Source organism: Lutra lutra, chromosome 3, assembly GCF_902655055.1.
Source record: "Lutra lutra chromosome 3, mLutLut1.2, whole genome shotgun sequence".
NCBI lineage: Eukaryota > Metazoa > Chordata > Mammalia > Carnivora > Mustelidae > Lutra > Lutra lutra.
The window spans coordinates 100,284,060-100,299,282 of record NC_062280.1 but is presented as its reverse complement, the minus strand read 5'-3'; the positions used below and the strand labels follow the sequence as shown (position 1 = coordinate 100,299,282).

At 38.2% G+C, this 15,223-nt stretch overlaps 1 long non-coding RNA gene across 1 annotated transcript in view; it reads right to left on the bottom strand.

Moving 5' to 3' along the window:
- Positions 1-734: 734 nt before the first annotated feature.
- LOC125096167 (uncharacterized) overlaps positions 735-15,223 on the bottom strand; it is a 66,722-nt gene continuing 52,233 nt past the window's right edge. Inside the window, exons 2-4 of the long non-coding RNA XR_007126089.1 lie at positions 13,704-13,983; positions 4,722-4,834; positions 735-1,074 (exon numbers count right to left, since the gene is read on the bottom strand). This is a non-coding gene — a long non-coding RNA (uncharacterized LOC125096167). The remainder of the gene's footprint in view (positions 1,075-4,721; positions 4,835-13,703; positions 13,984-15,223) is intronic.

The following is a 15,223-nucleotide window of genomic DNA, read 5'->3' as shown; positions in this document are numbered from 1 at the left end:
TTGGTTTTATTTTTTTATTTTTTATAAAGATTTTTATTTATTTATTTGAGAGAGAGACAGTGAGAGAGAGCATGAGCGAGGAGAAGGTCAGAGGGAGAAGCAGACTCCCCATGGAGCTGGGAGCCCAATGTGGGACTCGATCCCAGGACTCCAGGATCATGACCTGAGCCGAAGGCAGTCGTCCAACCAACTGAGCCACCCAGGCGTCTCCCCCAGTTTGGTTTTAAATTAAATTTACTCTTCTCAAAAACCAACACTGAAGATTTTAATGTGTTGCAAGTATGCAATATTTCAACTACTCTGTGAATTCAACGGATTCATGTGGATAGGTCAGGGGACCTGTTATTTACACAACTGTTATATTCATCAAACATCAAAATCCAAGTTACAAATGAGCTCTCAGAGCACAACTCATCAGAAAGTAGAGTCTTTAAAATCACAATAGTAAGAGGGTGTTTCCCCATAGCACCAAAATACACATTTCTCTAAGATACAAAGGAGACCACATTTGTTTTTATTGGTTCTTTAAATTTTAACTTTAGTATTTTTCTCCTTAAAATATGCTCCCACTCTCAATGAGAATTAGCATAAGATGGCAACCAATTTGTTCATCCCTGCATACAGACTCTCCTCTCCCAACCTCAGAAAAATATTATCCATCCAGGAAAGAGTCATTAAAATGGCTTTCCAAACACACACAGATCATTTTAAATTTTTATTAAAGGCAAACAATCTTGGCACATGATTTCATGACAGAGGTATTCTGGGAGAATACTTCTGTCTCAGTTGCCCATTTTATGGTAGCTGAAATAAACTTAAGTGATAGTGATTTCTGAAGTCACCTCAGCCAAGACATCTGAAATGCAATTTCCAATTGGCTAATAGAGGTTAGGATTGGAGAAAACAGCCAACACGTTCCCCAAACCTTCAACTTTCTGACTCACGGAGTCCCAGCCAACCTCTTAATAATTCCAACCTGCCCAAATGATGATGGAAGAAGAGGGGAAGTCTCAAACCATCACAAATCTGGAAAAATCCAGGAGAATGAAGGTAGCCTGAGATTCTCACAGATCACTGAATTTGAGGAGAAAGACAAAAAGAAAAAAAGTCATGGTTGGTCATGGGTAGAGAGGAATAATTTCTGATTGGGGAATATATGAGTTATAATAAAGCTAAGTAGGAGGAATTTAATGAATGTTAGTGGGGTCTCTCTGGTAGGCATGATCCATTGCTAAGACAAAAAGCACACCAGTTCCAAAGCCTCGCATACAAGCAGAGACTAGAAACCGGAATGTCAAAGCACCACCAGAACAAGCAGAATTGATTTCTGATGCTGGACCTATCTGGTTATTATCTTTTCCACCTGATTGGTCAGGTTTAGACAAGTCTGGAAGCTAAGGATGCGATCCTACCAGAGGTCTCTAGGTAAATACCAGCATGACTAAAATAAAAACAGTAATCAGAAATTCCCCTATTAGTGCACAAAGGAAGAAATGTGCCTTGCACTGCTATAGGTCACTGTATCTCATCATGTACCCATTCTCCCCTCATTTTTCAGCCATGCCCAGTCTAGACTGGAACCAGCCAAACTACTCAGAAAAAATAATACTGAATTCTCAACCGACATCCAATGATCTAGCTTTAAAGTCTTGTCCAAGTCTACTTATCTCTTTTTCTAAGATTGCTAGTATGCTCAGAAAGGGTTTCAAATTTGTACTTTATTTTTTCCTGAATTATTCATCACCTTTTTCTAGTGTAGGTAGATTGTATGTAACACATTTAGAATTATATCTTGAATTTGTTCCCCTTATTTCCCATTTCCTCCAGGGAAGGGTGTTTCTCTTTAGCCTCTGAGCATACCTGTCAAAGAACAGCCTTCAGTGATAAGAATAATTGTTTAATATGCTCTTCTAGAGTCTGTAATTCCCCAGAAAATAAAATTCTACATCATAAGAAGCTATAGAGGACACAGTGAAATTAGTTTGAACCAAGGCCTAAAGCAAGAAAAAATTTTTTTTTTTAAATTGCCTTTGCTAACTTTTATCTCATTCTTTTTTTTTAAATATTCATTACCAGATGTTATTTTGGGGCACTCACTTCCCGTCTGGCAGTAAATGTGTGAAGTTATGTCATCTGAAGCACTGAGAACATCCATATTCTTCTGTCCATGGTATTTGTTTCTGCACTTGGTGACATACCTTCTAGCAAGGGCAATGGTCAGATTCATAAAATGCTAAAAAGGACCTGCAGTTCTTCCCCTCAACACCCCTCCATTTATGTATGTACAGATCACATGTTTATGTATGTGTAACACACACACTCTATGTGTCTTCCAATAGTACCCCTTGTCCCCTGCATCTGTTTAAACACCATGATATGTCTAATAAGGTACTGCATGTAATGAGGGACATATCAAAGAAGGATAAGTGGTTCTTCTCTACCCGGACTTGTAACCTAAAGGAGGAGACAAGTAATAATTAATTGTCTTTAAGAAGACATAAAAACATGCCCCCAAGTATTTATTAATGATAAATTTGTCCAAGTCTTAAGAAATACATTTGGTAGATTTGAAAGGGAGACAGAGCGTGAGATGTTGCTCTGTTTGCCCTGTCAAGGAGAAAATGTGATTGGAAGACCGATTCCCCATAAATCACTTTGTCCAAAATAGATGAATATCAAATCTTCTTTGGCTCTTGTTTCACAGGACCCTGACACTCAAAAAATTCCATTAATGTAAGGCTTTAAAACTCTAAGCTGGTCAAATATAGGGCAGTTGTCAGTTTGAAACTCCTGATTTTTTTTTTTTACATTTATAGTATATGAAGAAATGATATGAAATATTTAATTCCAAGTCCAGTCTATCAAGGTTAGGGAATTCCACTGGACTTATCATAGTATGTAGTACCTGAGGCCATAGCTGAAAGCCATGTAGAGCCCTGATGTGTCATGTGTTGGCCTCTGTCTAATTCACCTGTATGGGTCATGCTTCTACATGAACTCTCCAGAGCCCAAAGGTACTAAGGAAAATCTATGGGGCTCAAAATTTATCTTTGAGCCAACTCTCAACTCCCTAGCTGTTCTATGTTTTGAAGGTCTATTTTTAGGTCAGCAGCTTCTACCTCTCCTCCCCCCAAAAATGCATCTCTATGCTTAGTCCATGAATGCTTATGGGATTGGTATGAATACAAACCAACTTTATTATTTATTAATGCAAAGTTCAACTCGATGACAATTTTGAAGATTTAATAAAGCAATCAATAAAACACGTAAGTGACTTTTGGATAATCTGTGCTACTGCTCTGGAAAAGAAATAGAGGAAGATTTATTCTCTAATGAGTAGGAAGTGGAGGGGGCATCCTTTTATTTCAAATAGGCCAAATATTTCTTCCTTGGGAACCAGAATGATGACTAGCAGATTCTAAGACAGTAGTGCTCAACAACCACTGTCCATTAAATCATCTGAGGAGCTTCTTAAAGATAGGCACACTTTGGCTACACTACCAGCATAGATGTCTATTTATCAATATGGGGTGGGGTCCGGCTATCACCATTTATTCGAAGTTCTCCAAGTGATTTCAATGCACAGCCAAGGTCGGACAACCTCTGCTAATATAAGATGACCCCTCTAGGAGATCATCTATTTTCTCAACAGGCCCTGTGAAGACCTTTAGGGTGGCCTTGCTAAGACCCTTCCATTCCTAGAGCTAGGTAAGAGTTAATTTTACATTTAATATCCTCCAAGGGGAAAAAAAAAAATGTTTTCCACTCTAGAGTACTTTAACAATCTTTTAGATGTTAGCCCTCCTTGGCTCAAGTCTCAGAAAAGGCCTATAAGGTTTGCAACCCACTCATCACTCTCCAAGTGAAGCAACACATTTCTTATGCAACTGAGTTAACCTAATTAACAATTATTAGCCACAAATGTGACAACTACTGTAAATAATGCACTTTCTTTTATCTTGGTTTTTCAAAGAGATCTTCAGGGAAAAAAAAACTATACTCTTGATTTTGCATTACTTGGCAGCTAGCAATTTGTGGCCTGAAACTCCAAACAACAGCCTTTTGGGGTCCCTGTTAACTTTGTTCTAAACTTTACACAGCTAATTAGAAGTGTTTCAAAGGTCCTGATTTTAAACCACTTAGTTGATGAGAAATGCATGCTTAATGGGCATCAAGACAATTTAATGAATCTAGAAGGAAAGCAAAGCAAATTGATTATTATGCAATGACTTGCGAGAGCTCCTTGCAACCAGCTTGTAAATAGCAGAGCACAGAGGTAACCAGGACGTGGATGTTGGCAGCTCAGATTATTAATGAGGACACCAATTTTGCTAATGATCAAGCAGCATCTTTAAAAATTAAATCTTTGGGGGTTAGAAGAAAATATTCCAAGTTAATATCATTCAAATAGTAATTTGAAAAATCTTACTTAAGCCCCATATGCTATTTGAACAGCTTCAGAAGGGCAAGGGAGCAAGAGTTGGGAACTATCGGGTTTCTTTGGCCAAGAAGATTTGAAAGTTGTCTCATCCCTAAGAGTTCTGTGGCCTCCACATCCAAAGTGATCATACTAGTCAGTGGCGGTTGAGCTCTAACTAAATCAATGTTAACAGGCTTTTTGTTCAATTAGTCATGGTTAGCATTAGAACTGTAGGAAGAAAGTAACAGAGTAGGTACCATCTTGATTTAAGGAAGACAATCCATTATACTATTTTACCAACCTTGGGATTGGTGGGCTAGGATTCCTACTATATCCTCTTCCACCCTTCATGGAATTAGAAGGGAAGTCAATGTCACTTATACCTTTAAGACACCTAGTGGTTGCCACTTACACCTACAAGAGACAAATCAACTTTTCTCAGCCCATACCTTCCTCTGTCCCCTTTCATACTTCTCATTTCTGTACCCTCTTACATTAGGAAGTCTTATTAAAATACATTTCTAGTTCCCTTCCCCTAGTTTCTGACTCAATAGATGTGGAAAAAGGTCCAATAATTTGCATTTCTAATATGTTTCCAGGTGATGCTGATGCTGCTGGTCCAGAGACCACACTTGGAAAACTACTATCCTAAATGTTTGTTTATTCCTGCCAAACAGGGAAAATTGCCACTGCACTCCAAACATACCCTGTGCCTGTCAACTGCAGGTCACCCCTGTCCATAAACCCAGAATTAATAAGAAAAGTCTCCTAACATGACACTTCTTTCAGAGGCTCCATCTGAAAACATTCCCTTCAAATCATCTCAATGTTCCCTTTCTAAACATATTTTAATTTGCTACGTCATGGTACTTGGCACTGACATAGTTCCCAGGTCTAAGCTCTGGGCTTCTGTCCCTCACGAACACCTCTGATGACACGGCTTGCGCTGCCTGTGGGCAATCCCCTACCTGGCCCATTCGAGGCCCTGGTGCCGTCTGTATTGGCACAGGGTTGTTTATATGTATATGTAAAATCACACGCCCTTTTATAGAACACCCTAGAAAGCAGAAGACTAGAATATCAGCACGGAGAAAGATACTGAATTATAAAGACACTGTTGCGAATGATAAAGATGCACAGCTAATACACGTGCCCACCAGGTTTTTAATTTTCTGAAACGGGAATTTTAAAAAGTAGGTTTTTTCTTTTCTATGGACTTTAAAACGTCCCTACTTCCCCTCTCCTGAGAACAGTCTGGCTGCGGAGGACTTCTGGCCTGATCTTAGGCTGGCCCTTATGCTCTTCTCACCTCCTGTGGATTCCCTTCACTCCTTTGGGCGAGATGAAAGGTGAAAGCAAGGTAATGTTCCTACCACTGGTGTCTTCAAGAAGAAATTTCATTCTTTTCACTAAAAGGCACCTGCTCCTCTTCCTGGGGCTACCACACCAGTCCAGGAAGTCAGGATTCTGTCTTTGGATGGTCTCAGTGTGTTTTCCAACACTTACTAATTACCCTCTACTTGTGCCTTTACAGATTTTAACTGCCCAATCCAGCTTTGGGTGGTCTGAGAATAAAGTAACAAGACTTATAACACCTGAACACATTTATTCTCACTCACTTTGTTTGGGTCACTTTTTTTTTAAATAATTTTTTTAAAAAAATTTTATGAACATATAATGTATTATTAGCCCCAGGGGTACAGGTCTGTGAATCGCCAGGTTTACACACTTCACAGCACTCACCATAGTACATACCTTCCCCAATGTCCATAACCCAAACACCCTCTCCCTACCCCTCTCCCCTCCAGCCACCCTGTTTGTTTTGTGAGATTAAGAGTCTCTTATGGTTTGTCTCCCTCCCAATCCCATCTTATTTCATTTATTGTTTTCCTACCTCCCAAACCCTTTGGGTCACTTTTATTCTGCAGTAATGAAAGACTACCATTCAAAATAGTCCCAGTACAGGCATGTGATGCAATTATGCTCTAAATTGTTGTGTCCATAGACAAGAAGACTCCCTGTAGAAGGTGGTCTTCTACACTGAAGGAGAGGTGTCAATTGTCACTACACCCCACTGGGTGCCATTATGAGTGGGCACAAGAATTTGGGAAGAAAAAGTAAGATATCCAAATAAAAGAAGGAATTTAGAAAAAAAAATATATACTCCTTTTCTTTCTTTCTTTTTGTGACTTATTTATACTCTTTTAGGCTAAATACCACAGCTATTTTCTTTGGTAACCTAGAACTTTCCAGAGCCCCACAAGAGCACATTCTCCTCATTTCTCCATAGTGGGTCAGGCTCCTGTCATCTTTCCTCTGGACTCTTATATTTGCCTTCTAATGAACATCCCTGACCTTGGTATTCTCCTGACTCCAGCTCCTTCATGCTATCCCCAGGGTGATCATTCTAAAATAAGAGTGCTCTGCCTGGGAGCATAATGCTTATCAAGACTTTTGGACAAAATCTAAGTCCATTGGCATTTTACACACAGCCCCTCACAGCCCAGCAGAATCCTTGCCTGATAGCCCCATATTCTTCCATTGTCACTCTTCCATGAACACCTCCATCAGTCACAACAGTCTTCCCTTCTGTCTGTACTAGCCCTATTATCCTTTAGATGCCCCCAATGCAAAATGGCACTCTCGACTAGGGCTTCATATGGGTTGTGCATGTGGTTTCACCTGCCTGAAATGGCCTTCTCCAACTTCTCACCTAGTTGACACCTGACTCCTACTCATCTTTCAATTATATCTCAATTATCACTGTTCAGGGAAGTTTTGTATAAGCACAGATATAGAGGGGAGAAAACAAAATGAATATATGTGAATTATAAATCCAGTTTTGGCTAGAGGTCCTCAACCTTTTCCCTTCATTAGCACAAAAGCTTCTACTGAATTAAAACAAGCTTTTTAGTTATGTGCATTTCCCTTACTGCTAGTTGTAAATCTATTCTCCCAGACTTTAACTCCTGATTCAATAAAGTGTATAGATGGTCTTACAAGCAATAATTATTAGAGTATTAAATCTGATGCATCTCCTTTGGGAGGAACCTCCTTGAGACTTAGGAATCATGGTTAAAGATGGGAAAAGTGCATCAAATTTGCTTATGAGGGTTGGGCGGTCTCCAAAGTCAGATAAAGGATTTTGGACTGGAGTACAAATTTTGGTAAATATAAGTGGAATAAAAGTAGGTAGCTATTTTTAAAGAATTCATAAGTACAAATCTACAATAATTCCATCCAGGACAATAAAAACACAGGAAACTGATCATAAAATAAAAGTCAGTAATCTTTGAGAACTGAGGGAATCATGAGAAATGAGATCAGCCCATAGGTTGGTAAGTGTGGTCATGGTTTTTATGGTTGAGAAAAAGTATTTGGGGGTCAGTTTCTTACAGTGACTGATAATGCCTGCCAGATTTCTGCCCTCTCCCACCAAAAAAAACCCAGTCATCAATCGGCCCAAATAACAAACTATGCTGAACTAACCTAATTTACCTTTTAGAAAAGGTCAGTATATCAGGGGAAATACCATGTATCTGACACAAATGGGTTGTAGATTAATACTATTCGCTTGCTTCTGATATCCTCAGGCATGTATTAATAAAGCCGTTTTCCCCTAAACTCTAATACAGCCTTCAGTAATTAACATTGGTATTCTTAAAAGCTCAATAATAATTCACCCCTTATAAATATATGCTATATTAACTCATTATCACTTAATAATTTATACAATTACTTTATAATTACTTGTAAGTCATTATAAGCATCTATTTACAAAATGAATTCATTGACATGGGGCATGCTTTCTTGCATTTGGGTTTTAAATGCATTGGGATTCTTCCACCTAAAACTACATTTTTATGTGCATAAAATATTCCAACAAGCTATTGGCGGGGGGGGGGGGGGAGTATGGAAATAACTATATATCTTGAAGATATTGCAAAATTAAGATTGTAAATATGTTCTTAGGAAGAAAGGTCCTCATCAAATCTGGATATTGGTGATGTTTGTCTTCTGTTATGGCTATGTCCTTCCCTTGCACAATTTTTCTCACTCCTTTCATTCCCACCATCCACCAATCACATACTCTCAAATGTCCTCATGATTTCTCCATCCTCTCCTAAACTTTACAGCTATCTAAATCAGCCTATAGCAAAAACTTTGAAATTGATTATTTATACCCAATGAACCTGGAGTTTTGCCAGGTTTTTTTGAGTATAGTTTCTTCCTGCAAAGACTTTGCAGTCTAGTGTAGAATTATCACATTTCAACAATTTCACATTTTTTCACATAACAATATCTGTAACATCTACATGCATTTTATAATAGATAATAAATCATAATAAATGTAAGTAAGCAATGTGGACAAACTACAAAGAGAGGATTGACTAATTTTGTCTGGAAGCCGTACAGGGGAAATGGTGGACTGACAAATGGGGAAAAAGGAGAGAGCAAAGAAACATTTCTGGGAAGACTATAATATTTAAGCCTTATCTTTACTTTGGGGACTGATAGGGGTTGGGAGTTCTTTGCCCTTGAGAAAGTATTTCAAACTCCAAGATAGGATTTGACAATGGATGAGATTTTTCCATGATTCCTGAAATCTATTCACACAAAATCACATGAGGAGCAATATATTAACCTAAGTATAAACAGGGTAGAGTAGCTTGTTTACAGACCTACCTGGGCTGATGACTTTTAAAGCAGCCAAAGCTGCTAGCATGTGAGGCAGAAGTCATCAACGATGATAAATATAGAGGCAAAAAAGAGTTACAAGCTAATTTGCATATTCCTTTACATAACTGTGCACATTTACTGTCACCATCAATTAGCATTAATATGAAGGCCTACTATGTACTATTTTATGTACACTGTTTTAATACAATCTAGTAGGTATTTTTATCCCCATCTTAAAGATAAGAAAACATACCCAGAAAGGTTAAGTCTTTTACCCAGTATCACAGAGCTATGAAGGAGAGAATCTAGAATTCAAATTGCTTTATTCTAAAGACTGCTTGTTTTGTTAGACCATGATGCCTATTTCCCTACCCTGACTTAAAATATTTTTTGAGGTCCTTCTGTTGGAAGTTCAGTAAGGTGCTCTGCCCTTAAAGGAAAACTCTCAAGGATACTGTTCTGTCTCTGTAGGCCCATGGTAACTCTAAGTACCTTCATCATAACCGAAGTAATGGCCATCTACGATCATTACTCCGTGGAGTGTAATATGGCCACTTTCAACAAAGTAGTTCTTTTTGTTCTGGGCTATTTTTTCCAACTCATTAGTTTCAGTGGAATATGCCTGTTGATTCACAAATTCACCTTCCTTGCACTTTAGAAATTTGATGAGATCTAGGACAACTAAATGACCAGGTTTCTCCTTCTCAGTATCACCTACACAAGATCACTTCCAGAAGCCAAACTCCTGGGTCAATCTTACACACCAGCAATACGAAGTGCTGTTTAGAGGACCCTTATTCAAAAGCATCTTTCTGTTCCATATCACCAGTCCCCAGGAATTATCAATGACGCTTCATGATGGAGCTCGTGCCTCACGTGCTGCCCTTCTATCTTTGCTTAACTTTTTCCCGTGAAGGTTACCTCTGGGAGTACAGATATGGAGGATGATTTATCTTTGCAATCCCAAAGCCTAGCATAATGTCTGACCCACAATCAATACTCATTCAACATGTGTGGAATGAAAGAATGAGTGAGTGGATGAGTGAATTCATTCAGGCATTCAGTCTTTAATGAGCTCCCCCAACAGTCTGCCCAACTGCTCGGACAATGGAGGAAAATGAGGAATATGGCAATTTAAACTCCTACCCTGTTAGGGCTTACATTTTAGTGGAGTCAATAGATAATTAGCAAATGAGTAAACAAATCATATACATTTGGATAATAATATGGCTTATCTTAACAGACCACTCACTATGTTCCAACTAAAAACTACATTCCGGGGTCCCTGGGTGGCTCAGTCATTGAGCGTCTGCCTTCAGCTTAGGTCATGATCCCAGGTCCTGGGGTCAAGCCCCATATCAGGCTCCCTGCTCAGCAGGAGACCTGCTTCTCCCTGTCTCACTCCTCCTACCTGTGTTCTCTCTCACTGTCTCTCTCTCTCCCTCTCTCTCTGTGTCAAATAAGTAAACAAATATTAAATAAATAAATAAATAAATAGCTATGTTCCAACTAAAATTTGAGGCAAAACCTAGCTAATGGGAATTCCAAAGAAGGATGGAATTTAGTCAGAAGAAATATAATCACAGATGGAAAGCCTGAAGTACTAGGAGTGAAGAGCAAAGAAGTGATAAAAATGTAAATAAATCTAAATGAATGTTGACATAAATCAATAATGATAAAATTCTGTGGTACTCAAAGTCAAATTAAAAATAAAATATACAACTAATGACCAAAAATAATTAAATGTCTCTGGAAAACAGCACATTAAGTCCTACTCACTAGATCCCTTTTCCCAGTATGAGTAAGTAGGATATCAAGAAAGTTCTAGAGGTTGAAAGAACTGAAAAAATAGGGAAATCAAAACAACAACAACAACAACAAAAACTGAGAAGTGTAACAAAAGTCACCCTAAAAATCATCTAGTCTAACACCTTCATTTTACGTGATACGGAAATGAGGGCCAAGGAAGAAGAAATAGAAAAGCATGTTCACTTCCGTGAAGTGGGTTAGCCCGAGGGGACAGAGTGTAGTCTACCTTCTATCTCCTCACCTTTACAATACCTTTGACCTAGCATCCAAGACGCCACAGTTAATTTAACAACATCACTTCAATCAAACTCATCATTTACCGCTAAAACGCAGGAGCAGTGCTTTCACTTAATCTCCTCTGTTCTGGGAGCTTTCAGCTCTCATTTGTACAAGCAATAGGTGTAAATTCCTGATAAAGCTGTGGCTTACAGCATGCTTATTTTAACTCCTTTTTTCTCATCTCCTGAGTGCTGAACAAGATATTCAGCCCCCCTAGAAACAGAGCCACAAGAGAAATGACTTTTCAAGCACCTCCCACCTTCCCCCTCTTCCCCTAAAATTTGCTTCAAATAACACTGAATATGCGCCAGCAGCCGCTCTCTTCATATTATACTTTGTGCAAACACTAAACCTGTTCCTTTACTGATCCCAGCTTTCTAATCATTTTTAAAGAGTAGTAAACGTTAAACAGCCATATCTGAGGAAGCAACTCTTCTAACACCAGAAGAAGAAATACACTGAACATTTTCTTAACCTTTAAAACATGTCAAGGGCATAAATCAAAATACACCAAATTGCCTCCCGGTAAAAAGCACACTTCTTTAACACAAATGCCTTGGCAATACTGTAGGCAAGAGGTCATTTTCTTCAAGAAATGTTCAGAATGGGTATATTTCCTTTAAAGTGTCTTATGGAAAAAAACTTACATTTCATGCTGGGTGGCTGACAAGTCAAGGTCTGAGAAAAACAAAATTAAAAAGAAAGCAGGAAAAGGTCATTTTAGAGGTTCCCAACAAGGGTTGCTGAACTGTTACAGAATAAGAGTAGCAATGTACTGCTGGCAGCATTTGGACATTAAACATTGCTCTGCTCTTAGAAAGTAGTTAAATTTTCTTTTTCATCTCCTCAACTTTTAGGCACTTTTGACAGCAACACTGTTGATACACACGAAGACCATGTGTGTCTTCAAACATGCACTGCATAAGACCCTGTTTAGACCAAATAGCTCCTCTTCCTAAAGTGATTCCTTTAGAATTGTAGGTCACAAATGAAAATCGAGATAACTGTACCCTGGTCTAATGGCTTCAATTTGTAGATAAGGGAATTGAAGGGTGAAAATATTTGTCCCTGGTCATGTTCACAGCCAGTCAAGAACCCCAAAGAAGAACCTGGGCCTCTGAGACTCAGTGCAGTAGACTTTTTACCATTATCATTTGGGCCACAATTTTTAAAATACGATACTCAAGCACCAGGGCAAACTCCTTCTGCTGCTGAGGCACAATCTACCTACCTACCTTCCTTCCTTCCCTTCTTCCTTTCTTTTATACACCCCCCTACCCCCCACCTTTTTCTTTTTTCCTGCTCATTTAGAAAGTGATTCATAAAATCTCTCCTCTCTTGACATCCAGGGATTCTTGAATAGATTTTGTTACAATTTAAAACATGAAAGACAAAGAAAAATAAAATTACCTTTGAGCAACAACAACAACAACAACAACAAAAACCATTTAAACTAAGAGGAGAAGGGATAAGAATGATGGAAAATAAAGTGAATATATTCAGCTACTTTTGCGGCGTTAAAACATTCTATGAGTCAAGCGGCAGCCTGTCCACAGCAGGTTTATTATAAAGACATAGTATCATCCAAAAGAGTTTTCAGATTAAGCTATGGAGCAGAGACCTTCTGCCTTAATAAAGGACAATTGAAGCTGAATATATTTAAGCAGCAGTTACCTAAGAACACAGAAAGTGGTACATTAGACTCATTAGCTCATAGCGGGGGAAAAAGTGGCTAAGGCAATTCTATAAAACAAGACAATCCAAATGTGAGATAAAAGTGATTAAATGATACTTCCAAGATAGACACTAAAATATGATAGTGCTGTGGTTATTACTTTTAGCAGTTGGCAGTGATGTATGATAATTCAAGACTGTTCCATGCAATAATTTTTTGTGGCTTTGGACCCTTGTGCAAAGATTTCTAGTTAATTTAGTCAGGATTTTATTGGACCCAGTTCTCAAGTGGGAAAAGAGGCCATTTTTATCTAGTGTTCCATTCCAAGAGTTACCATACTTCAAACTGGCTTTAGTAGAAATCTGAAAATTTTACCACTGCATCTATACCTAAGCCCAAAACCCAAGAGAATTTTAAAAAATGAGTGATTTTTAAATATCTTTACCTTTAAATACATAGATAACTGAACCCAGGGACACCAGAACTTAAATTAGTTATGCAATTGCCTCCATTTTCTACTTAAGTTGGCTGAGTAGATGTGTCCTAAGCGTAGTTTGATGGACTGGGCAAGTATCTTAATGCTCTAATACTCATGTGTGTTCGAACAGTATTTTATAAATTGTGACCATCTTTGAAACTTTCAAAAAATACTCTTAACTCATGGAAAGAGTTGAGATGCCATGAAGAGAGCCTTCTAAGTGGGCATCAACAGACGTTGTTCTGCTTTTGGCTCTGTTCTAGATAGTTCTGTCATGCTTTTAACCTGTTTTTACTACATTATGCTTCAGGAAATTACAACCTCCAAATCCCAATGGCTTACAACAAACATGTATTTCTCACTTGTGTTTCATATCAGATGAGGTAGATGGCACCTCTCTTCTCACTCTTCATTCTGAGACCCATGCTTAATGTGCAGTCCCCATTTGGGCATGTCGTTCTGTTGCAGCAGGGAGAAAAATCAAGTCATACGACAAAGCCTGACTTGAAAAAAGCAGGAAGTATAATTCTCCCACAGTAGAGCAGCAAATAATTGAGAAAAATATACATCTGCCACAAATTGTCCTCTTGTTCAAATGTTAAACTTCCTTCTTTTATGGACGCCAAAATACATTCATCCTCCCTTGGAAAACGTCATAAATGTCTCATATAATTAGAATGTAAGACCACTATCCTGAGACTTCTTTAAAGTACCTCCAGTCCAGATCAAGAAACCTATGAACTAAAAACACTAGTTATAAGCCCCCTTACATCCAGCAAACAATGGTCAAAGAGGGGTAATCAAACACACAATTCTATCCAGAAAGGAGAATTGTAGGCTCAAAGAATCATCAGACTATAGCAATTCTAAAATCCTGCTGGGGCAGGTGTTACAACAGCCCACTTCTCTAGGACTAGGGAATGAACTCTGATTAGATTCCAATTGTAGTTCTTGGTTCTGCCCTCTAGAACCCCTAAATTTCCCATTATCCTTCTTGACCCCATATAAAAACAATATTCAATCTCCCTTACAAGGTTGAAATCTTTCTCAGTCTACTATTTGAAGAAGTTTGAAGCCCTAAAGATCATGTTAAGTCTTGAATATTCAAGATTACTTTAATCCAAGTTGAGGATTCTTTGTACCCTATAACCTTCTCAAAATTCAAGTGGGCTTTTTATCCATTTGATTCCCTTCAGCTCCAGTGCAAAGAGTGGCACTCATGATTTTTCAGACTAGCTTCTATCTTTTTCAAGACTTAATTTCAGACATGGGCTTATCCAGCTTCTATGAGAGAGTATATCCTAAGACTCTTTTCCATAAGCTCTTTTGGCCAAATGAAAATATTTACTAGGCATTACATTGATAAGCAGAGACCAATGCCCTCATCCTTGACTTGTTCTTTGCCTCTGGTCTGGGTATTAAATGGCTCTGGGAATTAAATGTGCTCAAAACATTTCTCAATGTTATCCTCTACTGGTTGGTGATGGGAAATAATCCCACCTTTCGACATTGATAATAAACCCCCCAAAATTAGGAGCATTCTCTAAATGTAATGGTTATCTTGTAATCTTATAATTTATAAAACATATAATTATATCATAAAATTCTATTATGAATCAAATGAATAATATATACTTCATTCACCACCATGAAATCACACATACATGTGCAAGATATAATCTATCCCTTCTGCAGAATATGCTTGATGGACTCAAGAACATATTTCATTAACTCCATAGACTCACAGAGGCCAAGGTACACATTTTGGGAACCACAAATCAGTTAATATTTTCTCCATATGCAAGAGCAAACTCTACCCAAGGAGAGGTAATTGACCCATTATTACACTATTTAATGGCAGAGCTTACTACTGGATCTGGCT